We start from the raw sequence: 14,081 nt of genomic DNA, 5'->3' as shown, positions 1-14,081 counted from the left end.
TGTTTGGTTAATTTTGTGTGCACACATGTCTGAAGGTGTGTGTAAGTGCATGTGCCATCCTGGGAGCAGCTGGGCTGTGTCACAGCTGAGCTGTCAGTCCAAGGACCTACATCCAAACCCTTGGGGGGTGAATGTCAACCCACCTGCAGCTTTAGCAGTGTTTGCTGTAATGACGCTGAAAACCAGCTTGTCCTTTGCTAATCTTGTACCTGCACCTGCAGGCAGCTGTAAGGAGCCTTTGAGGAGGTTTTCAGCCTTTTCATCCTTCTTCATCAATGCTGGCAGCTGCTGCTTCTGCTTCTTGGTAACGTCCAGGTTTTTCTGGGCTGTTTCTTTGTGTCTAAGTCTCTGCATCCTCAGGCCAGCTTGTTGTGTGGGTTTTCTTCCCTTCTGCTTCTGGAGGTGGGTGGTTTTCCTTGTTAGTCGATTATTTCAGTGGTGAATTTGAAGTTCTTAGAGTGAAAGGAGATGTAGAAAGGTGGTCAGGAGTCATGGACAGACATGGTCTAACATTTGAGCCGAGGAAGATCACTGCCACACCACTGCAGCACAGCTGTGGAGCCAAGCCTGACGGTGTTTATGGGCTTAGGTCCTGTTATTTGACCTCAGTTTGCCTGAGGTTGAGTTGTGGTCACTGGATTTAGTGCAAAGGGATGCAAAGTTTTCCTCAAAGGGAATAATGAAGGCAGAGAGGCCTCAGCTCCATGGAGGAAAGCAGGTGGGTGTTGGCAACCATTAACACCTTTAGTCCAGCACAGGCAAATTGCAAATTTACTCCCAGGCGAGAAATCTCAATTCTTTTACATTTGTTTATGTAAAGGCAGATGCTCACAGGGCTGGCCAGTTAGATGGAAACCCTGGCTGTGTTGTGGGAGTCTATTGAAAGATTCAGAAAACCTAAAACCTGTGGAAATGCAATACCAAGACACTGGTCATAGTGTGATGCCAGAGGTTTGGTGTGGAACAACTTAAATTGGTTCTTTGAAGTTATTCCACTTATGAGTATAATTTTTGTGCTGTGCTGATTGAACAGAGAGAAATCAGCAGCCTCAGAAAGGCTGTGCACTGGGCTGTAAAACAGACTGAACAGACTCATCATTTTGGTGGTTTGCTGGGTGCATTTCTGCTGCTGTGCTTGGGGCTGCCCTGACAGAGCCCAGCAGTGTGAGGGGCCTTTGGAGGAGGGACCAGACCTGCTCACTGATGTCCTTGCTGGGATTTTAGGAAGAAGGCAGAGGGACATCTGCCATAGATCTCCTGTTGGATCTCAAGCTAGCATTTCAAAGGTTTCAAGGTATTTGTTAGGGTCTGTTAAGAAGCATTTATAGGAATTCGATCTGCTCCCTAGTGCTGTTTCCCTGCCCGTGGATGTATCCCACAGGATGTTTGTGAAGAAGTTTTGTCAGGTGCTCACATTCCTCCAGAATTGAGAGAGATTTAAGTACCATAAGTGATTTAACTTAATGCTTTTGCAGCTTCATATAAGAGCTTCTGCAAGAGTAACAGGAGGATGTTGGGAGCGTGTGGCTGCGGTCCTGACACCTGCCTGTGCCTGCTGGATCCAGAGCTGGGCTCTGGCATCCTGCTGCCAGGAGCAGGACTGGTGTTTGCCTCTGCAAGGGTGCTGAGCTGCACCAGCACCCGATGCCAGCAGCTGGTACAGGCTTAACTCATGTGTTTGCTGAGCTTGGAGGCGTCTCCAGAGTTTCCTTTCAGAGCACTGTAAACGCAGGCTCGCCCTGTGGTTCTGCTCTGCTGTTTCAGCACAGGGTTTCCTGGTGGGGCTCTGTCTGTCTCAGTATGACCAGATCAGCAGCAATTACACTTTGAAATGAGAGCCCCTTCCTGGCCTTGGAGTGCTGCTGCATTAATGTATAAAATGGATAAATGATTTAGGTAATGAAATGACTTGGATATGGCCATGGATTGAATGAGGCTTCCCGAGCCAATGTGCTGACTCATCACATGAGTCACATCTTAGTCACTTTTAGAATAAGGGCTTCTCTTTTGGGTGCTTCCAGAATGGGATGGGTGGAGATGAGCTTAAAATTTCCACCTCTGCCTTTGATAATTTTTTTAATAGCATCTAGATCATGATGGGATGGTTTGTCAGACAGAAGAGGAAACAGCTCTATCTTGCAAATCAGGTGCATCCCAGGAGATTTGCCTGAATTCTACAGCACTGCCAGACTTTAATTTTTCTGTTTGCTTCCTGGTCAGGCAGAGTGATCTCATGCTTCAGATCAGACTTCTCAAGCTTTTTTCCTCATCTTACTGTGTTGAGTCCCTGTTGTCTGCAGGTCTGAGCTTGTTCTCAAACTCCTGTGCCATCAGCAGTGCGTGAAAGCATCCTTAGATAGAAGCTGCCCCCTGAAACACTCATCATTACTAGGCAAATAAAACCCTGCTATTCTCCACTTTAATTTATATGTAATTATATTTTTTCATTATCAAAATATTGATAAAGTGAACTTATGGTTGGTCAGAAAAATGCATGTGTGTAAGCAAGTGAATAGCATATGTGAGAGCCTGGGGAAACAAGGAAAAATTCCTTTGTAATCCACTGTAAGCTTTAGATAGCAAGTAAACCTTTTGGGTTTTTCTTTTTCTTTCTAATCTTTCATCTTTCTGATCTCACAGTCATCCTGCAACAAACAGAGTGTAGGCAATTCCTGATCTAACCAGGTTCCTGATGGATCAGTTGAGCTCAGTGGCAGTTTGATCTCTGTGTCTGACTTGAGCTGTGCAGGGTTTTGCTGGGGCTTTGCTGCTGGCTTAGGCATAGGCTTTGCTAAGCTGGATGTGGTTAAACTGCTCCAAATGTTAAAAATGGGGAGGCACTGACTGTCAGAAACAGGCCTGAAAGCATGATTCCAGTGCAGGCATTCTGGTTTGTGTCAGAAATGACAATGTAGGATTGTTATAAAAAATGATGCTGGTGCTAGATATGCTCTTATAAAGGTGTGTTCCATTATAGGAGGAGTACAAAGGCAAGTGAAATAGCCGGAGGTCAGGAATAAGAAATTTGGGATTCTCTTACTGACCATTGAGGTGCTGTCTGGGTGACCCTGAGCAAGAGTGTCTCTTCCTAATTCCTGTGTAAATATGTTTTTAGCCCTTGGTGAGTAGGTACCATCTGTAAAGCACAGGTAGGTCATGGCAGGTGACAGGCACTATGTAAATGATAATTTCCCTTTGAAATGTGTTAGGCTGCAACTTCAAAAACAGAGAGCTGAAGAATTGGGTTTTATTGTTAAACAGAACTGGTGAAAGGAAAGCCAAAAATAGTTTTCTAACAAGTGTCTTTAGTCAGGTAGTAGAGAATAATTCACGGGCTTGTAGGTTTTCAGGTCTCTATAACTATCTTTGCTAGATCTCCTGGATCACAGGTAAGGAGGATTTTACCAGCAGCTCCTCTCAGAGAATTCAAGTCAGGAGGAATGTATCACTTCCTCAAGAAGTTTTCTAGTTTCTTTTGCCTCTTTTAATTGCAGAAGAAGGGGTTTTTTGTGTATTCTGAGTTTTAAAATGTAGCTAGCGTAAAAGGCAAAAAAAATATGTCTAATGCATGATGATAATATTATAATAATAATAAAGGCAAATGTTAATGATTTGGTGTTTTTACTGCCCGGGAAACCTTCCAGATGAGGTTAGTTCATGTGCAGACAAAGCTGCCTCCAAGTGAGTTACCTGTGTGGGTTTATTTGTGCCTCTGCTCCTTGTCTGGTTGATGATTTTGGGTGGTTTTGGCATCCCTTTCCAAATGAGTGTGAGCATGTGAGTCTCCCAGACACCAGCAAGCAGTGAGGAAGGCATGGAAGATGACTGTTGTCCTCCTTTCCTCCTGGGAGAGGAGCCCTGGATCGGCTCCAGAGGAACTGAGGAAGCTCTATCATTCAGACACATGTGAAACACATTCACCCAGACACTCATGTAGTATTTCCACATTTTTGAGGCTGAGATTTTCAGTGCTGTTCACGCTTCAACATGTGGATGTTATCCCTTCTGATGCCCTGAGACCACAGTTAAAGTTCAAGTGTGTGCTTAAGTGTTTTGCTGGAGCAGAGCCCACGTCTCCATCCCAGAGAGGAGCAGCGTGTTGGGAAACTCAGTGGCTGCACACAGACTAATTGTTCTGAGATGCAACCTGGAAGGTGCTGAGCACCCTGGCTGGCAGCCAGCAAAGCTTTTAAATACACACTTTGCTTAGTATTTTTTCATGTTGTTACCAGTCTTGTTCTTTGATTTCTTTTCCCATGGCAACTGGAGAAGGATATCTGAGTAGCCAGAGCAGTGTAATTCCTTTGCCAGCGATACCCTGACCTGTCCCACAGGGATTTCTCACAGGGCATGGGACAGCTGTTGGGATCAGGTATTGCTACCAGTTCCCAAGTCAATTAGCTTCAGAGTTTTCCTTCTGTGCTCTGTTCCTGGGCACAGGGCTGGCCAGGCTGCACAAATGATGCTCAAACTACATTTGTAAACCACATCCCGTCTTTCCACGTGTCTTTGCTTGCTATTAAAATACACAGATCATATTTCCTTTACCCCCTTTCCTCTTCGACTGTGTTCACCTTTCCCTTCCCTTGGAAATTTTGGCAGCAAACTGCCAAATTCAGGTTTTAATTGGAAGTGGTGTCATCTGCAGTGGAGTCCAGGGCAGGGCAGAGAAGAACCTAAAAATCCTGTGCAGGTTGATGGATTCTAACAGCTCTTAGGTTTTCAAGGTGCTGTTCTTTAGCTTTGCCTTCTGTGAGCAGGAGGAAAATGCTACAGCCCAGGTTGGGGACTGGGAAGGAGCTTTGTCTCTGTGCAAAGGCCCTGTGTGTGCTGCCATCAATACTGGCTGTGTCTCTTCTGTCTCTGTCTTCAGCTGGGGCAGCTCCTCCTGTAGCTCAGCTGTGCCTCACTGGACCATGTGAAGCAGGAATAAACCCTGTATTGCCATCAAAAACTGCCAGGACATCTTGCCAGCATATTTACTCTCTGTTCTTCTCCTGCACCTGCTGACTTGATGACCAGAAACCTGCCTTTTCCCACTGCTCTTGTGGCTTTGCAGAAACGACAGGGCCTTGAATAATTTCTAACACTTCAGAAAGGGTCCAGCTGGTTGAGTATAATGCACAATCCTTGTCCTGAGACACAACAGGGGCACTGCTTTAGTGTCCCAGGGCAACCTGAAAACCCAGCCATGGCAGCCTGGTTTCAACCCTTTCACTGGGGTGAAATTAGGGTGCCCCAGGGTGGCATTTTCACACTTGTTTTTAAGTAAAGCTTCACCTGGAAACTTTTTTTTTTGGTCCTTTGGTGCTGCAAAGCCTTTTTCATGCTCTGACAAACGCAGAGATTGTCATCAGCCTAAATTTCAGGGATGGCATTGCAGAGGCTCAAAAGAACATCTTTTTCCCCAGCAGCCTTTGCCTGGATAATCTCCAGTCATTGACCTTGGGGCTTTGAAAGTGCATTTTGGCTTAAAGAGCTAAAGCTTAAGGCTTCAAAGGAAGTGGGAAGCCTGCTACCCTTTACATTTCCAGGCAGTGGGGGTTGTGTGTGCACGGACAAGGGTAATTGTAGGGGCGGTGTGCCTGGTTCTGACTCCTGTGGGATCTGTTGCTCATCCCCTGGAGCTGTTCCCTCTGTACAGAGCCTCTCTGCTGCTGCCTTTGATATTGTGCAGGTCAACTGAGGACATGTTTTCAAGTGCCGGGGTTTCTAAAGATGTGAGGATTATCGGAAGATGGGAGTTATCCACGTGGAAATAGAGCAAATACTTTGAGCTCTGAATTTGAAGACCATTTGTCTTGTTTTACAGAGTTCAGTGCTTTTTTCCTTGCCCTGTGTGGTTCTGTGCTTTGCCTTTTGCCTATGGGTTGCAGGTTGGCAGAGCTGATGAAGTCCTTCAACTTGTGGGCACTTAGAGATGGGTGCTGGCATCATTTCCCTGGTTAAAACTCTGCAGAGATTGCCTTGAGTAGAAATCTCTACCCATGTCTGAACTGCTGGGAAGAAGAAAGCCTGCTGTGTTCTGTGCTGTGCACTTTTATTGTAGATTGGCAGTCCTGGAACAGGTGGAAAGACTTTTCACTGCAGCTGGCTTACAGAATTTAGCAACTTGATATATCCCCTGAAATACCTGCAGGTCCCTCAAAGGCAGCTGAAAGCTTTCTCCTTGTCTGGGAGAAAGGTAAACCTCTGAGACTGACATGTGTAAATGTGAACTTGTTCTGCCTGGTGGCTTGTTCAGTTTGTTGAGGATGCTTTTTAAACAACACTGACTTCAGTGCTGATCTGTGCTGTGAGATCTGAGCCTGGCAAAGGTATCTGATGCTGAATTCTTTTGCTGAGTTGATGATTATAGGTGTCCCTTCCCAGATTCCACTTTGCTCCTCTTAAACTGCATTTTCCTGCAGTGATTTGCTTTCTGTCATTGATTTCTTATATATTGTGCAGCACCAGGAAATCTGTGAGCATCTGAGAGGCAGAGTTACCCATGGCAGTCAGTATGAAAGGTGCTAATGGGTGCAGAGGAGGAGGCAGGCAGGACTGAGAAATGTGCTGATGGAATAAATAAATGGGGAAGGAGGAAAGAGGTGGCCTGGAAGAGTGTGGGCTGTCTGCTGGGTGCTGATGTGCAGCTTGGGCTGAGACTGCTGCTGAAGCAGCAGCCTGTCTGCACAGTTCCACGTGGCTTCTTCCCTCCTCCCTAATTTATTTAATTGCTAGTATATATCATGGGCTCTGCTGTGGAGGCAGGATGCAGTCCCACAAGATCAGCTGTTCTGTACACTTGATTTCTGTTCTTCAGGGTGACAGATTGGTGTGTGAGAGCTGGTTTGCCTGGCTGGGAGGCTCCCCTGCTGCTCTTGGAGCCTTTGCTGCAGGCTGGGCTTACCAGCCTTAAAAACCAGACCTTACCCTAAAACCAGAGGGCAGGTGCCTTGTGCTGTGTGTGTTCACACAAACCTGTGCATGGGCTCATTGCTGTGCCTTCTAGTTTTGGTTCTATTTCTCTTATATTCCCTTTTCTTCCTCTCCATGCCACAGAGATGCTTTCCATAGTCTTCTTGCTGGTGCCCTGGCCGTGTTTGGATGGGAGGTGTCCTGCCCTGCAGCACAGTCCTCCAGAGGCACTGTGATAACTGCAGTGGCTTAGAGACAGCTTTGATTTGAGTGCCCAATTCCATTCCTGTGAGATCAGAGGGGATTTGGCCATTGTGGAATATTAGACTTCACCCTTGCAGACTGATAGGTTGTTCAGGTCCTTTTGGTGTCTTCATTTTTGTTTTCTTCATGTCTGCGTCATCTTCTGTGGCAATTTTGAGGTATCATTATAGCTTGCAGCAGAAGATGGCTCACCTGAGATGAATCCCTTCCCCTTAGCACAACTGAAAACCTTTTTTTTAATTTAACCTGCCACTTACCTTGCCATGGTACAAATTTTTGGTAAGCCATTATTTGCAGTGAAGACCCTAAATGTTAAAGCCTCCCTCATTCTGAGTTAGTGATTCTTCTCGTTAATCAACAGGGTCTGGCTACTACCTTGCTTGTTAATATTTTTACAAATAATCTAATCCTTTCAACTTTGATGTAACCCGACATTCTCAGTTATTTTTTGAAGCACCCCCTCACTGGCTGTTTAAATCCACCTCCAGCAAGCTGTGCTCCCTGCCACTGCTGCCCCCTCTCCTGGGAATCACGCTGCCTCTCAGCTCAGCAAGTGACAGCTACCATGACACTTCTTCCTCCTCCTCCTCCTCTTCCCTGCTCAGCTTCAGCCCCAAGATTCTGCTCCCTTCATGCAGAGATTCTGCACTGACCCTACTCAGGACCTCTCTGTGAGCTGATGTTGTCCGTGCCCACCTGTGCAACCTCAAGCTGTGGCACAATGTACTCTTAGAGATGGTGGCCAGAAGGCTGCTTTTCCATTGGATTTATGGGGCTTAGCTTTCCCTGTGCATTGTACAAGTTGCATTTGGGTGTTTCCTGAACTCTTGATGGGTGCTGAAGAGGAGGTTGGGGTAGGCAGGCTCTGAGGTCTGAGTCAGTGTCTGCTGAAAGCAGTTTGGAAACAGGGTCTGCTGAGTTTTTGCTCTCCTCTGACACCAAACTGAGTAGTGGTTCAGGTCTTGTCCAGGCTGTGTGTGCACATTAACATGCCCAATTCCCTCATATTGCTTCTCCTAGGGTCTCTTGGAGGTAAGGCAAACCATCCAGTAAGACCAGGCTCGGTGCTCTCTGCCCACACCAACCTCCTCCATCCTCCCACCCCTCACTGCCGTGGTGTCAGGAGCTGACACCGGGCTGGCACAGTGGCCAAGGGGCCTTCCCCTGCAAGGCTTTTCTGTCCCTTGCCACAAGGGCAAATGGGATTTGTTATAATCCGAGCTCAGGTTGTCTGCAGAGTTGGTGTGGAGTTGGGTGTTGGGATGTGCTGGTTTGTGGTCACTTCTGGGCTGTTGCAGAGCTGGTGAGTCACAGCACTTCACATCACTGCAAGCAAAACCTGTGGGATATGTGGCCTGAGTGCCTCTCATTGACCATTCCCTGTGCTTTCCCAGCTGTAATTTGCAAAATAAAACCACCTCTGATGCTCGTAGGATGATAAACAGCTTTAAAAGATTAAAGCAGAAGCAAATATAGTCCAGTATCAGGGGGTGATGCCCACAAGTCTTGCTGAACTTCTACTATAAAACACAGCAGCCAAACCTGATGTACCAAAGCTGTGTGTAGCCAGGGCTCGAGTACAAAGGAGCACAGCTCCAATTCTTTGGTGTTGTCCCCACTGAAGACATGGTTAAAATGTGCCAGCAGAGCTTTACCCAGTCAGACAATGCTCTCTCAGGGCTCCTGTTCCAGCAGTGGTATCTGGAGCCTATATTGTTAATATTGCTCTCGCTTAGACAGACTTGGCACTCAGTCTGTCTAAACACTCCTCAGTGTTTTCTTGTTACAGGAATTTCCTGAAGTAGAAACTTTTTTCTTCAGAGCAATTTTTGGTTGATTATTGCTTATATATGCAATTAGTGTAATTGCATCTGATTATGCAAATGTATTTAATCGTATAATTAGAACATGGAGGGATGAAATATAATGCAGTTGGGAAATCTTTTGTGAAACTTTGCACAAGGTGGTTGTTATTTCTCGTGCTGTAGGCAGGTAGAATGGAGATTTTGGTTCAGCATTCTGACTAGTTTCAAAACATGTTTAAAATATGCTGTTAATTGCTCTTAAAAGTGGTTACATGGCCTTTGTGGTGTGAAGGGCTGTAACTTATATTCTTAAAATGAGAATACCAGAAGCTGGCAGCTGAGTTCAGCCCCTCTGTCTCACATCTGCATCCACACCTTACACCCAGGGGCATGAAAGCATCAGTGTTTCATCAGATCCAAACCCCAGATTCTGCCTACAGATGGGGTCTGTCATGGGAAAGAGAGGGAGACCAGGAGAAGCACAGAGTGCTGCACCATGGGGTGCTCGTTTTCTGTAGCTCTGGGGCTGAACTGACCCTAAAATCCCTTTGGGAAGCACCTTGTCTTGGGAAGGACTAAGAAGGAGGAGGTAGAATGATGCATTTTCCAGACTGTGGTATGGAGAAAAATCTGGCAGGAGCGGGGTCTGAACCTGCTTTTCAAATTTCTCACACAGTGCTTGAATTGCAAAAACTGCTGCTCTTTGTTGTTCAGTGGTTACTGTTAAAGCTGTGCAAGGAGCTTCACAGAAGCTTTTAGATCTAATTTTCATCTGTGGCACAACAGCCAGGCTCACAGCCAAGAGCTGTGCAGAGAAGAGGGAAAGGGACTGGGATGATTACAGCAGGATTGAGAGATTTTTCAGCAAGACATGTTTGTCTGTGCTCTGAAACAAGAGCCTTGTGAGCTGCAGGACAAAGCAAATGTATGGTGTGTGTGTGCAAAAAGCACCAAAAATATATTCTTATTTATTATTTGGATTGTGTTAATGATTTCTGCTTTTAGTCAGGAATTAGTACCAAAAGTGATTATTGCCCAGGGAGAACATATCCCACATGGCCAGTGTGGTGTACACCTGCCTGGATTATCTCTGCAAAGGCTGCAGGGATTTGCTTCTTTTCAGCTTCACAGAGCTGCAACTTCTTGTCATCCTTTGCCTCTTGGTTTGGGCTGCCTTTCAGCCAGTGATGTCTGAAAGTGGTTTTCACATATGCCAAGAAGCTCCTGTGCTTCTCCTCACAGCAGCAGTGTGAGTGGAGATGGGCAAGAGGCAATCTCACCCTCAGGTGCCCTGCTTGGTGTGCCAGGAGCTGGCAGAGCTGGAATGAAGGCCAACACAAAATCATACAATCATAGAATGTGAAGGGGTTGGAATGGACCTTAAAGATCAGCCAGTCCCAACCCCCCTGCCATGGGCAGGGACACCTCCCACTAGACCAGGTTGCTCCAAGCCTTATCCAGCCTGGCTTTGAACCCCAGGGTTGGGGTATCCACAACAACCCCCTGGGCAACCTGTTTTCAGTGTTTGACCATGCTAACATGCTCTGAATTGAATTGCTGCAGGAAAAATAAACCCTCTGGCTGCTCTCCCACCACAGCAATGAGACCCATAAGGGGTTGGCACCTTAGATCTGAAGATCCATGTGTTGCAAACCACTTGTGGGGTTCGAGGCAGCTCAGATGTTGCTCCAGTGCATGGCTGTGGGACCAAGTCTCCCTTAAGCTTCTCCAGACCAAAGGTGTTGGAGTGAGCTGGCTGGACTTTGGACAAGTGCCTCCCCTATGTGTAAAAAGGTGATGGGGTCAGGATGGGGTATGTGGAATTACTTCCCTCATATTGGGGTAGCAGAGTAACACTGAGTGCTTGGGGAAGTCCTGCAGAACAGGGAGCACAGGAGAGACTCTGGGATGGAAATACTCCTAGGCTGTAGTGCTTGGTGTGGGGAGACAGCTCAGGCTCTGGAAGGGACTTGCTGACTTAATATTTCTAAAATGTCATTCGAGGAGCTGTCCAGGATTTGTCAGCCCAGCCCAGGACATGCTGCTTCTCTCCTTAAAGGGAGTTTGTGCTGCCAGTTGACAGCAGTCAGAGCAGATTCTTCACCATGGCTCTGCTGCTGGGGGCAGCATCTGAAGGGCACACGCACAGGGTGATCCAGGACAGGGCTGGATGTGCTGCCAGCTCCGCCCCAGGCAGGAGGGAGTTCCTGGTGGGGGGATCTTACCTGAGCTGGTGGATGCTGGTGATGGAGGTGACATCCCCTCTGCAGGCAGCCTGTCCTGGTACGTGGATCACTGCACTGTTCAGAAAACTTGGCCTGATTCCTGACCTTGGCGGTGTGTAGTAAAGCACAGACTAAATCCTGCTGTGATCTTTGGGACCTCTCCCTTGTGAGAGTGCCAGTGGGTCTGGCGTGGTCAAGAGGCACCTAATGGATGTGCCTGCAGGCAGGGTTTCAGTGTGACAACCCTGCCAGTCCCCAGGCTGGCACGGAGGATGCCAGCCATGAGCATTTGGAATCTCTGACACTGTGCAGCAGCAGAATCGCTGCCTGAATGCTTTCTGTGCAAATTCGAGTTATTGTTCACTGCGATTGTTTTACTGCAACGGCCCTTGGTGCCTCAGAACAGGGTAGATGTGTTCTCAGGGACACAGAGGGGAAGCAGGATGAGGTGAGCTGCAGGCAGCATCCTTCTCTTAACCTGGGAACTGCGACAGATGAAGCTGTAAAGTCACTTTTCTGGGTAGCCTGTAGCAAAATTGGGAAATGAAGCTGGATTTGCTGAGACCCAAGGCCTTTTAACCTCCCTATCTTTTCTCATAGGGACATTTCTAGGTAGCCAAAAGGATGGACCAGGCAGTAAACTAGATTTACCATTTTTTATTTTTCAAACAATGCTCTGAAATACTTTATCGAGCAGCAAAACTAATTGCATTTGCTCATCTCCCACTCCCACATACAATACAGAGAGATTTTCTCCAGGATCATATTCCTTTCAAAAGGATTTTTTGTACCGTGCTCTGCTCAATGCCTTTCTGGGAAACATGTGCAGCCATTTGATAAATATATTGGGAAAAACACGGCTGAAGTGGCAGCCTGCCTGCAGCAGAGGAATAGCTACAGGGAAAAATGGTAAATAAGATATCTGTAAGTAAATTAATTTTGCTCATATAAGCTTGTTTGCAGCTTTGGTTTGTGTCTGCAGCATAATCCTCTGATCTACAGGAGGTGTTCAGTGTGGTGGGGGATCAGCGTGGAGAACGTCGGGCCCAAAGCTGTGCAGGAGCTGGGAGGAGGTGATTGTGGAGTTTGTTTTGTTGGGATTTCCCATCCCAGCGAGCTGTGGTTGTGTCCCAGCCTGACAAACTGCAAATCCACCATTGATTTTTGCCTCGCAGAAATTGGTAATTGCCTTTTGTGCTGAGTTGATGCACAGTGAGCCTGGTCTGTGCGTAACTGATTTGCTTATTCAGAGATCTTTGCTTTCCAATATGATTTTGGAGGATTTATCAGTGAAGAGGAATCCTTCAAAACAGCGGAACCTGAAACAAAGCCCAGTTCTACACATGAACAATTGTTTCCTTTAAAGTCTGCTGGATTTTTTAGCCTACTTTTAGCAGCACTGCATTATTTTTGTGACGCCGTGCGAGTCTGTTTGTTTTGATCGGATAAACTGATTTATGGGGTTTATCTTCAGTTTATCTATTTAAGTTGTCGATTAGCTGAAGATTTATTTTGCAGCCTGTGCTGTGAATTAGAGCTGTGCTTCAGCTTTTGAGGGGGTGACACCCTGGGGTGCCTGGTTTGGGTGATGAGGAGCTGTGCTGGTGGCTGACACAGGCATCGCTGTTTGCTGGGACCTGGCTGCTCTTCCCAGTGCTTCCAGCCTTTTTTTCCTGTTGGCAGAGCAGCATGACATGCCCAGGTGTTCAGTCCAGGGGGGTGATTTGTGGGCTTTCGTGTCCAGCCGCACAGCAACAAGAGCAGATTCTTCCTTCCCTTCGCTCCCACATGTGGGAAAGACCTGGTGGAGGAGGAGGGAAGAAGATGGGGGAGCAGCTGCAGGTTGATTTTCCTCCTGTGAGTGAGGAGAGCTGTGAGTGTCCAGAAGCTAAAGCTGCTGCGAGGAAAGGCCCTGGGTTTATTTCTCTGTAGGCAGAAGAGCAAAGCTGGGCTTTTAACTCAGGGTGGAATTAAAGGTTTCCCCCTATCCCTTGTGCAAGCTGGATTAAATGGTGGAAGCCTTTTTACTGCCTCTCTCCCTCCATTTAAAATCAGCTTGCAGCTGGGGTTTGGGGGCTTGGGCGAGCAGGGAGGTCTGGCAGAGGGGAAGCTCATGCTACTTTGCCTCTGTGTTTGTGGGTCCACGTGCAGAGTGTGCAGGACCAAACCCCACACCCCTTCCCTTGCTGCTGTGAGCCACCCCCAGTGCCTGCACTGTGGCTCCAAAAGGGATTTGTGCTTCGGGGTTGAAGCTTTAAATATAGTTTGAATATAAGCTTTTAAAGCTGATTTCACCATTTCATGTTTTGAGTGAATGACACTTCTGTCAATGTGTTTCAAGCAAGCCTGCAGAAAAGATGGGAGAAAGGGAAAAGGGGATGAGCAGCGGGATGCAGGGAGGAACATCTTAGATTTGGATATTTTCTTTCTGTGACACCGAGTGCCCAGGGTGCATCCCTGTGACTGGCACATCACCTAGGGTGAAACCTCCCATCCAGATCTTAATTTAGTTTCTTATTGATATTAAAGGTTGCTTGAGCTTGGCTGCTGTGGGGCACAGAGTCCACTCTAGCGTGTTTAACTGAGCATTGCTGGGCAGCTTTGAGCCCGGCTTAACCTGTGCTCCTTGACAAGAGTGTGGTGTCTTCCCAGGCTGATGCTGGATGGGGCTTTTTGGACTCACTCCCACCCTTTCCTCATGTAAATGAAATGTAGATACAAGTGTCACCTGGCTTGCAGGGGTTTTATGCCCAACCTGCTTTGCATACAGAGAACCAAAGGTTGCAATATTTCAGGGTTAAGCCTACTCTGGAATTCTCTGGATGCAGGCCAGGATGCTGTGAGTAAGGCTAAGTTCTCCCCCACTGTCCCCAGAAACTGGGCAGAG

The 14,081-nt window shown here is 47.1% G+C and overlaps 1 protein-coding gene across 3 annotated transcripts in view; it reads left to right on the top strand.

Moving 5' to 3' along the window:
* CAMKK1 (calcium/calmodulin dependent protein kinase kinase 1) overlaps window positions 1-14,081 on the top strand; it is a 92,932-nt gene that overhangs the window by 22,762 nt on the left and 56,089 nt on the right. The window contains exon 1 of one of the 3 annotated variants that reach the window (XM_027690932.1): window positions 12,002-12,118. The exons of the other annotated variants lie outside the window; for them this stretch is intronic. The gene's annotated coding sequence lies outside the window, so the exon portion shown is untranslated. Of the gene's footprint in view, window positions 1-12,001; window positions 12,119-14,081 lie in introns of those variants that run through there. 3 annotated transcript variants of the gene reach the window in all.

Source organism: Neopelma chrysocephalum, unplaced genomic scaffold (assembly GCF_003984885.1).
Source record: "Neopelma chrysocephalum unplaced genomic scaffold, ASM398488v2 Primary Assembly neopelma1_82, whole genome shotgun sequence".
Taxonomy (NCBI): Eukaryota; Metazoa; Chordata; class Aves; order Passeriformes; family Pipridae; genus Neopelma; species Neopelma chrysocephalum.
The sequence above is the reverse complement of the archived record's forward strand: the minus strand, read 5'-3'. Positions and strand labels throughout refer to the sequence as shown.